Source organism: Rattus rattus, chromosome 4 (assembly GCF_011064425.1).
Source record: "Rattus rattus isolate New Zealand chromosome 4, Rrattus_CSIRO_v1, whole genome shotgun sequence".
Lineage (NCBI taxonomy): Eukaryota > Metazoa > Chordata > Mammalia > Rodentia > Muridae > Rattus > Rattus rattus.
In genome coordinates this window covers 115446472-115462644 of record NC_046157.1, presented here as the reverse complement: position 1 = coordinate 115462644, position 16173 = coordinate 115446472, and the positions used below count along the sequence as shown (strand labels likewise).

Below are 16173 nucleotides of genomic sequence, written 5' to 3'. Positions count from 1 at the left end.
CACTGATCTTACCCCACTGACTTCTTACCGAGACTCTAGCTACTGGTGTGTTGGTCACAGTACCCCGCTTCTCTCCAGACTGCAAGCATTCTCACAGCTCTGTGGTGTTATGATTCTGATCCTAAATGACTCACAAATGCCTCACTTTCCATGTATGCTATGGAGAGGTAGGGCCCAGCAGAAGGACTTTGTCTTTAACGGGTGGTTTAGTAAGAGCTCAAAGGACTCGTGGAGAACATGCTATCAAAGATGTGTATGGGACCTTGGTCTCTTTTTCTGTTGCATCCTGGCCATGAGGTGAGTGTCTTTACTCTGATGAGCTGTATCACCAAAGGACCCAAAGCAATGGGAATCACCAATTCCTGGCTGAAACCTCCAGACCTGAAAATAATAAACCCTCTCTTTATAAGTGATTATCTCGGGCATTTGTAACAGTGACATAAGGCAGAAGACGACCAGTCTCAATGGGGTAAGAAATGTTTTTGTTCATACTTGTGTAAAATTGTCTCCAGCTCAGAACCGGCAATGTATCAGATTAACACTCGTTCTCAGCCGAGTGTTTACATTATAGGGGATACTACGTATCAGATTAACAGGGCTCTGAGCTGAGTGTTTACATTATAGGGGATACTACGTATCAGATTAACAGGGCTCTGAACTGAGTGTTTACATTATGGCGGATACTATGGAACCCTGCTAATGCATCAGCCATCACGTTACCAGATAGGATCCAGGGAGTTCCGTATACATCAAATATATAACAGGATCCATTAGAGCTCACAGATGGAAAAGACTAAAATAAAAATGATGGAAATGACAAAGAGATAAAAATATTGGCACAAAAACATTTCCTCGCCATTGTGTGAAATTGGTCTAGCAGTATTTAAACATGCAACTCGTCAGCATCTATAATTTCCCATCCCAGTGCTTAGATAGTAGGACAAAAAATGGAAACACTATTTAAAGTCATTCACATATCATCCTGACCCATTAAAGGCATTTCCGCAGCAGAAGTTACTGATGGGTTTCGTATACTGAGAAAAGCAAACAGTGCATCAAACACAGGGTACAGTGTGTGGGTAGTACAGCCAGATAGGAGTTTCTTCACTTGCCAGTTTCTCCATCTCCCTCCCCTTCCTCCTCCCCTCCTCCCCTCCCCTCCTCCTTTTCCTCTCTCTCTTCCCCTCCTCGCACCTCTCAATACAATCAGTAGTTGAGCAAAGGGCTCCTGAGTAGCCACATAGGGTGCTCACCAGACCATCTGACCACCCGACCACCAAACTGTGGGGAAGCCTGATTTGGCAGTTTTGCTCACCTTTTGGACCATGAGTGGCAGACATCATGACTTAAGTGCTCATGGTGAGTGTTCACTCTCTTGTTTAGGGGGACATGCCATTTCCAAGGAGGCTTTTAGAAGTACCAGATCCCCGAGCAACTGGGATCTGCCATCATTTTGCCCCTCCAAGCACCACTACACTGCTCTGCGTGGGCTGTGCTCCCTGATAGAGAAGTGAACCCAAGACCTTGCTCACTGCAGAGGGCTCTACACAAGCTGTTACGCATGTTGCCAACAAGTAAGGTAAGCAGGGTCCTAAAGAGCTGATGCTTCTAGACGAGGACAGAAGCTGGAGGTACACACAGTGAGTCCGTACAGGGAAGATCTCATTGGTAGTGACTGTCACCTGCACCTTTCCACATAAGGCCTTGTTTCAAACAAGCGCAAGGCTCAAAAGCCTCTGCATGTGGTAAGTGTTGGGTAGGGTTGTCAAAACCTATGTGCAGCTCACTCCCAGCCACGGTCATACATGGAAGCAGTCCTGGCTTCTCACTGGCTTTTGTCTAAGCACCTCACACTGTATGGGTACGGTCTGAGGCAGTCCATGATTTAAAATAAAAATGAAGCCAAGGGGCATCAAACACTCCCATTGTAGATCAGCATCAAGAACGGACTCTTAAAAACAACCCGATTAGCATCAGCTGTTTCTGATTTAGAAGGAAAAGTAACCCAGTAAACATCACCCAAAATGCCAAAACAAACAAATCTGCATTCACCGAGAGGACACAACCGGAAGTGTGAAAGCCAAAGGTCTCTTTTTTAGTCTGAGAAGCGCGTCTTGTGACCGAACCACTACGTGTTTATGAATTATGTATTGACCCAGTAGCGGTTCTGGCTTTGGTCCTTGGGTATTTGTCCATTTTCTGGTGTCATAGCAAAATACCCCCATCTGGATGGTTTATAAAGATAAGAGATTTACTCAGCTGAGTTTGGGAATCTGAAAGTCCAAGGTTAGGTGACCCCATCTGTTCAGCATCTAATGAATCATCCCCAACTGGGCCTCGGTATGGATGACGAACAGAAAATGGATCATTTGTGAGCATACGGAACTAAACATGTGAAGTAACTGTTTAAAAAACAACCGACTCTTGGAAGAGCTGAGTCTCTCCTTGAGACTATCATAGATTCCCTCCAAGGACAATGTCACCCTGACCCAAGCACCTTCCACTACATGCAACTCCTAAAGGTTCTACAACAACAACATTGCCATACTGTGGTCAAGCACACGACACCTTTGTGGGGCACATTCTAAACATATTCAAGTTATAGCATCTTCCTGTTGGTCCACTGGGTTGTGAAAATGCTGTGTTGGTAGAATTAGTCATGGACTTTAATCAATACTCTGGTTTTTCAAAAAAATTATATTTAATGTATAGTGGTTGACAACAGAACACTGTTTGGAGATTTTTAGGAAATAATTTGTTAAATGTATTTATTTTATTGTCTGGTTGTTACTGCTTGCCTGTTTACACGTATGTAGGGGGTACCACATGCATGTGTGGTGTCCATGGAGGTCAGAAAAGGCTGTTGAATATCCCGGAACTGAAGAACTGGAGTTAGGGATGGTTGTGAGCTAGCCTGTGGGTGCTAGGAATTGAACCCAGGTCCTCTGCCACAGTAGCAAATGCCCTTTGTTGAGTCGTCTCTTCAGCTCACTGAAGACTCTTTTAAAAATGTATGCGTATGTCTTCGTGTGTTTGTGCATATGAATGCAGTGCTCATGGGAGCCAGAAGGGGGTGTCAGATCTCCCGGAGCTGGGGTTACCAAACTGCTCTGAGCCACCTGATGTAGGTGCTGGAAACAGAGCTCAGGTCCTCTGGAAAAACAGTCAGTGCTCTTTACCACTGAGCCTTCCTTCCAGCCTTTGGCATATTTTACTTTTTAAAGATTTATATTTATTTTCATTGTGTGGTTATGAGTGGTTTTACCCACCTATATGTCTGTGTACCATGTACATGTAGTGCCTTCTGTAGTTACAGAAGGTTGAGAGCCACCATGTAGGTGCTGGGAATCAAACATAGGTCCTCTGGAAGATCAGTAAGTGCTCTTAGTTGCTGAGCCATCTCTCTGGACACCCCACAGTCTTATTTCAATAACTCCGCTAATTTTTAATCGTGCTATGTATCTTTGACAGCAAACAGTTTTAACGCCACATATGAATACACATATGCATATGCATTACATGTTCCTAGCACCTGCATAGACCACTGAACCCACATATGAAGTGTGACAAACACAGCTCGATGCCTTCCCTGGTGTACTGGAGTTAGGGAACCATGAGATGCTATAAGAAACGAATCTATTTATATTCCTCTTTCCTGATAAACACATCAAGGGCTACAGCCAGAATATAGACCCTGGGGCTTGAAAATCTGCTGCGAAAATACCAAGCACTTGCCAAGAACTGAATAGAGAAAGCAAGGCAGAGCACACTTGGCAGCACTTGCTATTCAGGCGGACCTGCTCTGAAACCTGGGGGCAAGAAGGCTTGGTCCTTCACAAGAAACAGAAGTCCAAGTTCCTGTGCCCACTGCCCCTCCCATCACAGCTTCACTACCTTCAAGGTTCACAGGCCCAAACTAGAAGTTTGAATCACTCCCGTCAAAACCTCTCCTTCATTCTCCGAATATCTTGTCTCCACCCCTCCCCCTACTGCCACAGCCCACCCATTACGGCCCTGCTGGTTCTAGCTTTCTATCCACCTTACACACATCTACATTTTTTTCCAGCCCTGCCTTCCGTCCTGTACTCCATCCAAGCTTTCCTGGCCTCCTCCTTTCCTGGTTTCCAGAAAACAACCCCTCAAAGGCAGCAACAGTCAAATATTTGAAATGCCAACCGGGCTTAGCTCTCCAGCTCAGCATCCTCAGGTACACAACTCTTTACTGAAAGGAACCAGGCAGACTCTAGGGCTGGGGCGGGGACAGGTTAGAAAAAGACCCAATAGGTTCAAGGTGCAACACCGATGAATCAGAAGTTGGCTGAGAGGATTCTTACTGGCCAAGGAAGGGGCGATCCGAGCATCAAAGTTGTAAACATAGCGTACGAAGAACACAGGTATTCATCCATACATAGTGGTTTAAATAAGTGGATGGATGGATGGATGGATGGATGGATGGATGGATGGATGGATGGATCGATGGGTGGATGGATGGATGGGTGGATGGATGGGTGGATGGCTGGCTGGCTATGACAGACATCGACTCCTTCTTCAAGTGGACTTCCAGTTTATGATACACATAGGAAAGAAGATGGGATTAGAAATTCACCATTGGGCAACCACGAGAGTACTGATGCTTCAAATAAAAAGTATCGATGAATATTAGCTAATAAGGCCAATTGAGAAGCAGTTTCTTTATATAGCCTTTGAAGTATCTCACACAAGACATTTATTCATTAGAAGAGGGCTTCCACAGGGAAACTCAGCAGATACATTTTTAGTCCAGTGAACAAAGTTATTTCTCCTGGCCAGGGGACAAGTCATGGTCTTCGAATTCACTACAGCCTTCTGATATTCCTGCCACAAGCACTTTAATCTACTCTAACCCATTGGTGCACAACAGACAAACCCCAAACAAAAGCCACCCTATGGAACAATGACTTGTTACTCTTCCAACTCTCTGGGTCATGAAACACCAGGGGTGATTTGGTAAATCCTAGATTGGAAAGACTAAAGCCAAGACAACTGAATACAAGGTAGATGCTGGATGTTGGATCTACTAGAGACACAATGGGACACACAATGGAACATCCCGTTGGGGTCAGAGGTCCGAAGGAAATCCTGTCCTAATTTAGTTTCCCCGTTGTGAAGACCACACACACACACACACACACACACACACACACACACACAGAGGCTAGTTCCCTGTCCTCAGGCCCTATCAGTGGGATTTACCATAGATGGTTTAATGAAAATCAGTGACATTGATGGGGACAGAAACCGTAAGGTAGATGTGATCCCACACAACAGGGTGGGGTGGGGTTCCCAGTGGAGATTAGAAGGGAGTTGGTTGTCCTGTTCTTGGTTCCTCAAACACGAAAGGATTCAGAACAAAAAAACGTTCAGACTGAGCAGCTGACCTTGGCCACTGCCCCAAAACATCTCTGGCACAAATCACTTCAGGGAACACCAGACTCCCATAGCTCAACCATCCCTTAGGTCACATTTTTTTTTTTAAAGCATATGCATGTATGTGTCTGTATGAGGTTTGTGTACATGAGAGCAGGTAACATTACAGACCAGAAGAGGGAGTCAGATCCCCTAGAGCTAGACCTACAGTCTGTTGGGAGCTGCCCAACGTGGGTGCTGGGAACTGAACTCAGACCCTCCGGAGGAGCTCAAAACCAGTGACTTGTCCCTTCAGCCCTTGTGAAGATTATACACACAGTTTATTCTGCCAGGAAAAGTCCACCTGCCCCGCTCCACCACTCAGGTCTCAGCTTAAATGTTACTTCCTCTGCCCTCGACTAGATCATGTTTCTCACCACGGGTAACGGTATACACTTGTCCATTTGATGTTCCCTCTTCCCCACCAGCTGATAAGCCATGGGTTCTCAACCTGTGGATCGTGACCTCTTGTGGGCATTACATATCAGGTCATTACATTAAAATTTGTAACAGCAAAATTACAATTATTAAAGTAGCAATGAGCTATATGTTTATGTCGTGGTGAAACATAAGGGCCTCGGCATTAAGAAGGTCGAGAAGCGGCGGAGAGCTCTGGGCTCTGCTTGCTTCCCCCATTTTCATTCTCCAGATCCAAGGCCCAATTGCTCTCACCTGCAGAGAGGCGACTGGCTTTCTATTCTTAGCGGGTATTCTTTCCGTGTAAATAAATTGATGTTATTATTTGATTCTTAATATCTGCTTTTCCCCAAGACCTTGATCTTGCAATTTGACAGTTTTTTTTTTATGGAGTATGTAAGTGTTTTGGGGAGATCTTCACAGAGATGAGGGTTGCTATATTTAAACCCAAGTATGACTGCAGAATGAGCACGGGCAACGTGTGGAGCGATGGCCCTTAATGACTTAAGCAACCGATGCCAGTAACTAGGGCTATTTTCATAGTGCAGGGAAGATGATTTTTAGAAAGTGGAGTAGGGAGTAATTAATTTCACATAATAGTCACACTGGGACCTATTGTGAGCTCTGACATTAATGATGTATTTCTTTTCTGTAATTAATTTTTATGCTCAGTCCTGGGAGCCCTCCGCCGACTCCTTCAGAACAGCTCCCCACTCAATGCTCCCAGCTCTCTGGGCCCCATCTACCACAGGGTACTCTCTTTAAAGATAGAGGACACACAGACAACAGAAATACATACCCACCCAGCCAGATTTTAGTCCGACCAACGCTTTCCCTGCTCAGAAAGTCATTACCGTAATTAACACGAGCAAGCGGTGCAGCTTGGAACCGCCGAGCTCCTCCCGGTAGCTGCTGAGAGTGGAAGCAGAAGACCGAGGGAGAGGAGCCGTATTTGGGGAAGACAAGGGCAAGAGAACTTTATTTCCTTTAGGGGCGCCTGCTGTGCTTTTAAGTGTGGGCAGCATTGTGAACAGAAGGGCGGGCTGAGTCAGATGGCCTGAGGCTTTTATGGTAAGACAGTTCTAAGGATGGCAAAGGCTTCTTCTCTCAGCTGTCACCAAGTAACTCATGACAATTTTGTCTTGTCTGTGAGCACAGTTCTGGAGAAGATTTGTGTAGGGCAGAGTCCGGGGGTCCCAGATGTGGGCTGGTGGCTCACCAAGTAAATGTGCCTAGGGTTCCTGGTAGCATCCATGGACATAGGGCCCAGTGGTCACTGGATTCAACACCCACAGCTCTTCTGGGAACTTTAGGGCCTTTTGTGTCAGATTATAAGTGCTGGCTCCTTGAACTAAGCTGGGAGCAGAGTTTGTATTTGTGTGTGTGTGTGTGTGTGTGTGTGTGTGCATGCGCACATGTGCAAGGTATGTGTGTATGTATGTATGTGTGTTATGCATGTGTGTTTGTATGCATGTGTGTATGTGTGAATGTGTGTGCACACATATGCACATGGTATGTGTATATGTATGAATGTGTGTAATATGTGTGTTTGTAGGCGTGCATATGTTTGTGTGTGTGTGTGTATGTGTGTGCACACACATGCATGTATGTGCATTCTAGGTTCTGTTCCTCTAGAGCAGTGGTCCTCAACCTGTGCAGTTACATGTCAGATATTTACATTACTATTCATAGTAGTAGCAAAATTACATTTATGGATTTGTTGATGGCAACAAAATAATCTTATGGTTGGGAGTCACCACCACATGAGGAACTGTATTAAAAGGTCACAGAGTTAGGAAGGTTGAGACCCGCTGGCCTAGAGGAAGCTGACTAATGCTGAGGGAGGGCTGACTTCACTCTCTAGGTCTAGTGTGCAAACAAACTGATGAATACCGTGTGCGTCATGTGTTTTAAAACTCACACTGGGAATTGGGGTGTCGTTCATTGGTACAGTGTTTGCCTAGCATGAATGAGGCTTGGAATTCCAACGTGTGCACCAAAACTATAACCACAGAACAATAACAACAAACCCCCGTATAATCTTTTTCTTTTCTTTAAATTTTTATACATGCATGTATATGACGTGTGTATAAGTGTTTAGATATGTTTGTGTGAGCACAGCATATGTGTAGCAGTCAGGGGACAACCTTGTGCATCTGTCCTCCCCCTTCCCCTCGTGTGAGACAGGGACTCTTTGCTGCTGTAGGTGAGGGTAGCCCTGCCCACAGACCTCCAGGCTTCCTGCTGTCTTGGTCTCTGGTCTCACCATAATGGAGTTGGGATTATAGCCACACACTACGATGTCTGGCTCTATGTGGGCTCTGGGCATCTGAGCTCAGATCTTCACACTTACAAGGTGTGTGAGTTACTTTTCTGTTGCTGTGGTAAATAATCATGATCGGAAGCAACTCGTAGAAGGAAGAGTTGATTTTGAGTTGATGGTTAAAGGGGAGACTAAGGCATCATGGGCATGGCCTTGGGTGTCAGGAGCAGCAAGCCAAGAGATTACAACATCAACCACAAAAACAAGCAGAGTGAACTGGAAGGAGAGGCATGGTTCTAACCACTCAAATCCCAACCCCCAGAGGTACTTCCTCCAGCAAGCCCCCATCCTAAGCGTTCTGTAAGCACCCCCAACAGTGCACCAGCGGAGGACCAAGTGTTCCAATATGTGAACCTGTGAAGGACATAGATCATCCAAACCACCAGGCGAGGCAAGGGCTTTATGCACCAAGTCCTCTTTTTTTTTTTTTTTTTTTTACATTCTTGAAGAAAGTGATATCTTAGAGCCGGTTCTCCAGCCTGCCTATAACCAATGGCTGACTACACCTTGGGGCAAAATGTCTATTCTTCAATGAAGAGGGGCTCTCTGGGTCCTCAGATACAGGGGAAGCTCAGGCTCTACCTCACAAAATAAACATGAGTGCCATGTTTATCAGCCACTAAGTGACCTGGTGACATTGCCCTAGTTTCATTTCCGTGGCTGTAATAAAATATTCTGACGAGAAGCAACTTAGGAGAGGAAAGGGTTTATCTCAGCTTCTATGTTACCGGACCATTCCTGCGGGAAGGCTAGGCAGACACTCAGAGGCAGGCCTGTGATCCCATACAGTACTACTGCCAACCAAGGCGCTCACTTCACAGCCAAGGAAACACTGTTAAGAACTGGAGGCAGGCAGGGTGCTGCCTGCTCAGGAGCCTCACAGGCTGGGTTTGTACTCAGCTAGCTTTCTTCACAGCTCAGGACCACCTGCTGAGGGATGGCACCACCCACAGTGGGCTAGGCACGCCTATGTCAACTGCCAATCCAGACACTCTACCACAGACATGCCTACAGGCTAATCTGGTCTAGACAATTCTCTCAGATGTCTCTATGCTCTGTCAAACTACCAGTCAAAGCTAATTAGGGCAGTTACCAAAGGAAAATTGAATCCCGGAGTGAAACATGAACACAGAAGTACATCTTTAGCAGAAACTGGCATAGAAATACACTTGCTAGAGCAGTGGTCTTCAACTTTCCTAATGCTGCGACCCTTCAATACTGTTCCTTATGTTGTGGTGACCTGTCCCCCTCCAACCATAAAATTATTTTTGTTGCTACTTCATAACTATAATTGAACTATGGTTACGAATCATGATGTAAATATCTTTGTTTCCTGATGGTCTTAGGCAATCCTGTAAATGGGTCTTCCAACCCCAAAGGAGTTGTGACCCACAGTCGAGAACCACTGCTCTGGAGTTTATAAGCCAATTGTTCAGAGCTCCCATCTACCACCAGGAAGACCAGGCAGCTGATTTCACTCTTTAAACCAATGGCCTTTCAATATCAGAACTCTCTAAACAAAGACTTTTTCTAATGGTTACCAGTCTCTGTAGTGGTCTGCTCTGGCCAGACCCTCCTCGATGAGCAGAGCCCAGTAGTTGTATCCCAGGGTAGCCAATGCACTGATTGTCCCCTGGGCTGCTTCTATTCATGGCAGTGTTTTATGAGAAGATAATGAGGTGCTTAGCTGCATGTCCCTGTCACACATGTGGAGAAGCATTTACCGAAAATGTGTGTGTGTGTGTGTGTGTGTGTGTGTGTGTGTGTGTGTGTGAAGGCATGACATTTCAAGTTGTGCTTGGACATCCTGTTCATCCTCTCTTATTCCACCTCTAGAGATCTATGTCCAGCTTCACCAGAAGTTTGTCCCTGCCACTCTAGACCTCAGACCTATCCAGAACCTTCTTCTACCTACTCTAAAATTGTGACTGGGGGGTTGGGGATTTAGCTCAGTGGTAGAGCGCTTGCCTAGGAAGCGCAAGGCCCTGGGTTCGATCCCCAGCTCCGAAAAAAAAAATAAAATTGTGACTGGCCCGTGAGTCTGGGAGGAAGAGCAAGGTGTCTGACTGCCAAGCACATCCACACCTCTCCTCCTATGTGGTTACCTCTCTTGGCCACAGCTCAGGTTTGACCCACGCCCATAGTGGTTTTGCCAAACATAGCTTCCCACCAAATCTGTGTTCTTTTTGTGTTGTTTCTCATTTTGTAGAAGCATTCAGATCCTGGTTATGTAGCTTTCATTATGTATTATTACAGCCAACTGCCTAAAGACGTCAACTGGAAAAAACAAATTCAACTTCAGGTCGTCAATAGTCCCATGAGAAAGATGATTTCCTATTTTTCTCCCCCACCCCGAGTCCTCACTAATTTATCTCAAATAAGGTCTATCTGAAAAGCATTTGATTATTCATCAATGAATGCATCAAAAGTGGCACCCTGGCAGGTGAGAAGAGAGGACAGAGACAGGTAACTCCCACCTTGCCTTCTCAGAGGGCAGCATTATGTCACAGGAAAGACTCCTACTATAGTGACACCTACTATAGGTCTGTAGAGTTCCTAAGAAGGCAAGTTCATCCCCTTTCTATTTTGATTTTGTCTTCTCTTAACCTGCAGAGTCCTGGAAAATCTCATCGGTTTTCATTGATTAAACAGGAGCTTTACTTCTAATCCATCTAATCTAGATACATTTCGGAAAACCTAAGCAAACTTGTTTGGAGGGGCACAGGTGACTGAGAGCAGGGGTTCCCTTTATGAGAGCCCAATTAACGACGCTTGTCCCAACGACAATTTCCCCCATTGGTGCTAAGTTCTTCCGAGTCTCTTCATTCTAGGAAGTGGCCTTTCCTGGGAGAGATCTGGGGAACCCTGGCTTAGAGTCACTGACTGGTCATGTGTGAGGAGAAGCAGCAACAGGCAGTTCATTGGCTCCACTAGGTTGGGGAACAAGCTGGTTCCCTACAGTATTGCCAGCATCCAGCACCATGGCACATGCCATCGACTGGAGCAGTGCCATGGATGAAGGGATGGATAGACAGACAGAAGGATGAGTGGATGAAGGAATGGATAGACAGACTGAAGAAGGATGGATGGATGGATGGATGGATGGATGGATGGATGAAACAGGTATGGCACCTATGAAGGGCTTCTCATTTTCATTAAGATCTGAAGAGCTTCCTCACATCTGTGCTGCAGGCTAAATTCGTGATAGGTTTACAAGGAGGGGAAAATAACAAAACACCTGTAAGGACCAAGAGAGGGAGGGGGAAGGAGAAGGGAAAGGGAGGGGGAGGGGGAAGGGGGGAGGGGAGAGGGACCAAAAGAGGGATAAACAAAGAGAGACGGAGAGAGAGACAGACAGACAGGGAGACACACACAGGGAGACAGGGAGAGAGACACACAGAGAAATTCTGAATGCTAGTGGTTTTAACTGAACCGTATAAATCTCAGCAAAGGGACACAGCAATGAGATCCCATTCGTTGTGATGTCTTTCAGACACCATATTCCTCCTGAATCTGAGGTAATTCCAGTGATTACCTCAAGAGATAGACTAAATGAGTTAGGAAACTTTTCTCTCAGAACCACGTAGGGGAAAACAATGATTCTGGTTCCTGGAACCCTCCAACGCTCAAACAGGGAACCCATGCTGCAATCTTTGGATAATTCAGAGAAAATGAAAGGATATGACCCAGTTGGATGGGAAGCTTACCCACAAAAATGTATGTTGCCATATCAATATCTCTAATAGAGACATGAACAGTCTAGAAAAAAATGCTATCCAGAGAAATGTAATGCAAAGCACACATATAATTCAAAGCATCTAGAAGTGGGCCAGCAGGATGGCTTCATGGGTAGAGATGCCTGTAGGGGGAGCCAAGAATGTCCAGCCCCTGGATTCCACAAAGCATCAGAGACAAGAAACTCCCAAGAGCAGCTGGAGAGATGGCTCAGTGGTTAAGAGCACTGACTGCTCTTCCAGAGGTCCTGAGTTCAAATCCCAACAACCACATGGTGGCTCACAACCATCTGTAATGGGATCTGATGCCCTCTTCTGGTGTTCATGAAGACAGCTACAGGGTACTCATATATAAGAAATAAATAAACCTTAAAAAAAGAAACTCCCAAGAGTTACTTACCCTCACATCCACATCCATGCTATGGCCCTGATGCACATGCACTCACATGAAGATAAAATAAAAGAAGGAAGAATCTAGAAGCCACATTTTTAAGATATGGTATAGGTCGATGTAATTTTGCTCACATATTCAATTTTAATCAACGCATCAAAAATGTCATCAATCCAACACATGATAAACATGAAACATGTTATTAGGATACTTTGTATTTTCTTTCCTACCGAATCCTTGAAATTCAATGTCTATTTTATATTTATGATTTATCTTAAGCAGAGCTCACATCTCTATGGTTCAGTAGCTGCCCCTTTGTGTGTGGGGGCTTGGTTAATTTGGTTGATGCCTGTTTAGTTACTTTAGGTTTCTATGACAGTTTGAATGAGACTGTCATTCCTAGGGTGTCTGCCACCTCATCCCCAGGATGGTCACCTGACCCTGGCCTCCCAAACACCATTTATCCCATAGCAGTAGCCCAAGAGAAACTAGGACATGTGACCAGGAAAGTAAAACAGACTCCTGCCCTGGGACAGGAGGAGGGGTGGTGGGGGTTTCTAGGATGTCACTCTGGGTTCCTCCTTATCATGAGTAGTGACCATCTCGGGATGGGGCCACCAAGAGACAAACTGTCACTTAGGATGTCCTTGAGCCAATCACCTCATAGACAAGCTATGGAATTAAAGCCAAGCCTGTTCTTGACCCCACAGTCGAGGGGAAGGTACTCAGAGAATTCCAATAATCACGAATGTCAGAGAGATAAAGAAACAAAACACAGTAGCCCCATCCCCTGAGGCCCCAGTTTAGGTTTCTCTAGCTACCGGATCCATTTTTCCTTCTCTGCTCACACCTGTAGACCAATCTGAGTTGGGTTTCAGCTATTTCTCTTGTATAGAGACTCACTTCCCCCTACCCCAACCCCAACACACACCATTGCCTACACCCTGCGAGAGAGGCAATGTGCCAAGCCTCAGAGGAAATACCGGGGGCACTCAACAGGAAGGGCATCTTCTAAGTTCTACTAATCAGGGATCTCCTGTCCCCGCCCAGGTCACCGTGTCTTCCTGCCTTGTTCTGTGGACAGACATACACCAGGGAGTCAAGTGGCTCCGTCTTCTGCTGAAGCCTGCAGCTCCTTGATGCCCTCCAAGCTCGAGAAGCAAACTGGGGCAGACTTTGCCTTTCTTCCAGGCTCTAAGTGGCCTCTTTGTCACTACATACATTCTGAAACACCAACATCCCAAATCCATCTAGCACAAACGGAGAGGTTCTAGACCCATGGCTATACACACAAGTCTGTCAGCTCTGTCCTCTACATAGATGAGGTTTCCCTCTACAATCAGTTTCCACATCTGCCCAAAGAACTGTCACTCAGGGATTCCTGAGCCACCAGTAGACACCCTGTGGAAGTAGAGCAAGGTCTGGCCTCAGCCATGTCATGAGCGGTATACTCAAAGAATTCTGCTGCCTGCATGTGTAGAAAGAAGCTTACTGTGGGATTTTACTCAGGCACAAAGTGCATTTCTTCCTTCAGTGTAGGCGATCTTCTCTCCCAAACAAGATCCTGGCAGAGTCAGGCTTCTGTCTTCACGGACCTGGCACCATATTCTCCCTTCACTGCAGCAACAATGGCAGGGGCATGGAATCTTAAATGGCCCTGCTGAGAACCCAAGGGGTGCACATGGAGACCCTTTACTCTGTGTTATATGGGAGACAGAGTTTACAAGGCTGGTCATTAAAATCCATGACTTGAATGATCGATTCCTGCCCCTCCCCTGAAAAGCCCAGTGCTCATGACTGCTCCTGTCTTAAAGGGTACCCAAAGATAATGAGTGAGCTCATATTAGATACTTAGTGGCTTTTGAGAAAACCCACCCAACCCTCCTGTCCCAGAACAATGCCAACCTCTCTGTGCCAATCTCTGCTCAGGGAGAGACTTGAGAACCGCTTAGCTGCCTGTCTCTAGGTGTTCCTGTGAGGATGCTTCTAGAAGGCAGTATGTGGCTGAGGATGACCTAGAACCCCAAATCCTCCTGCCTCTGCCTCCCAAGCACGAGGAGCACACATGAACATCGCCACACCCAAATTTCTCTTTATAGAGTACAGGAGCATAACTGGGTTTATTGGTCTTTGTGACTTCTTGTTCTGCTACTCTTAGGAAGTTCTTTTTTATTCTTAGAGTCTCACAAATGTTTCTCTCTATTTATTTCTGTGTTTCAAAAGAGAAAGAATGTCACAAAGACTGGTCTGAGACTATGTTGTACTATGAGAATGTAAATTGGTATTTGTCTTTTGAAGAGTCTTTTCCATGAATATTAGTAGCACCTTTCCCCCAGCAGCTTCTTGGCTCCTTCAGCCTGTCAACGTTTTAGAGACAAGGATACCTTTGTGTGTGTGCGCGTGTGTGTGCGTGTGTGCGTGTGTGTGTTTCTATGTGTGTATATGTGTATATATGTGTATGTGTGTGTCCGTGTGTGTGTGCACATGAGTGTGTGTTTCTATGTGTGCATGTGTGTGTATATATGTGTGTGTATCTGTGTGTGTGTCTATGTGTGTGTGTGTGCATGTGTATGTATGCATGTGTGTGTGTGCGTGTGTGTGTCTATGTGCATGTGTGTGTATCTGTGTGTGTATGTGTGTGTGTCTATGTGTGTGTGTGCATGTGTGCATGTGTGTGTGTGTGTGTGTGTGTGTGTATGTTGCCATTCTTATGCCTCTCATTACCTACCCCTCCACCAAGCTTTCAAACCTTCTTTGATACAAATTCTGGCTCTAAGAAACTGCTGGTCCCAAACCTCCCACAACCAAGTCTTTGAGCAAAGAAAGGAATTTGATAATTTCAGTGTCTTACATAGATGGTTAAGGAATGCACTATGGTTTCCTGTGAACATGGTAGAATCCTGCTTGCCACTTTGTAATGTTGTGATCAGGATATAGTTAAAGACGAAGACACACCAGGGGCCATATACCTAGAGTTCCTCCCCTCTGTGAGGAAACTTGGAGTCTGAGGAGGTGAAGGCAAACGTCCAGATTCTTATTGCTGGTGAGGGGCTGAGCTGGAACACCACAGCCTGCCTGTTTGTCCCACTCTGGTCTGTGGTCTGCAGGACAGAGTTCTACTTAAGACACTAGTTAGGGCTTAGTTATTCATATTCAGACATTACTTCCCAAAGCCAGCATGTCAGCTCCCATCATGAAGCAGATACGACAGTTCACTTTAAGTTTCCATACCATTCACAGCACCACAGAAGGGATGTTCCCAGGGAACCACTTGAGAAAGACAACCGATCCCTCCTCACCGCCAGCCAGTGTGGACACCCCGGAACACCTGCTGTGGTATGCTATTTCCCTTCTAATTGGAACATTTCCTCCATTAGGGAAGGGAACCTTCATGACCGGCCAAGAGGAGAGCTTTGTACCCCAAGAGCTGCCTGCAGACCAACAGGGTGGCGGCATTCATGAGTGACTCCCACTATGCCGATGTGGGATCTTCCCTGATGAAGGTGCTTTGGGGTCATCCTTGGTCCTTTTCAGTAACCCCTCACCCACACTCCTGTTAGTAACCCCAACAAAATCTCACTGGCTTACCAAAAGGGACTTCAGTCCAGTGGTTACTTCGGGCTGCCGTTGGTTGCCTTTCTGGGCAAGTAAACATCTGTGTCCCCCGTGGAAAATCTTCCCCAACATACCTTTGAACAGGGAAACCTGTACTCCTGACAGGAACCAAGATAAAGTTGGTTGAGGTGACCCTGTAGCCACTCCCCTGAGTGGACAGTCCTCTTGACCACCACAGGATGCACCCCAAGATATAGGACTTGAGGAACAGAGCACAGCAGGACTCAGAGAAACCGGGAATCCGTAGC

The 16173-nt window shown here is 45.9% G+C and overlaps 1 protein-coding gene across 1 annotated transcript in view; it reads right to left on the bottom strand.

Moving 5' to 3' along the window:
* Npas2 (neuronal PAS domain protein 2) overlaps positions 1 to 16173 on the bottom strand; it is a 185566-nt gene that overhangs the window by 141668 nt on the left and 27725 nt on the right. The window lies entirely within an intron of this gene.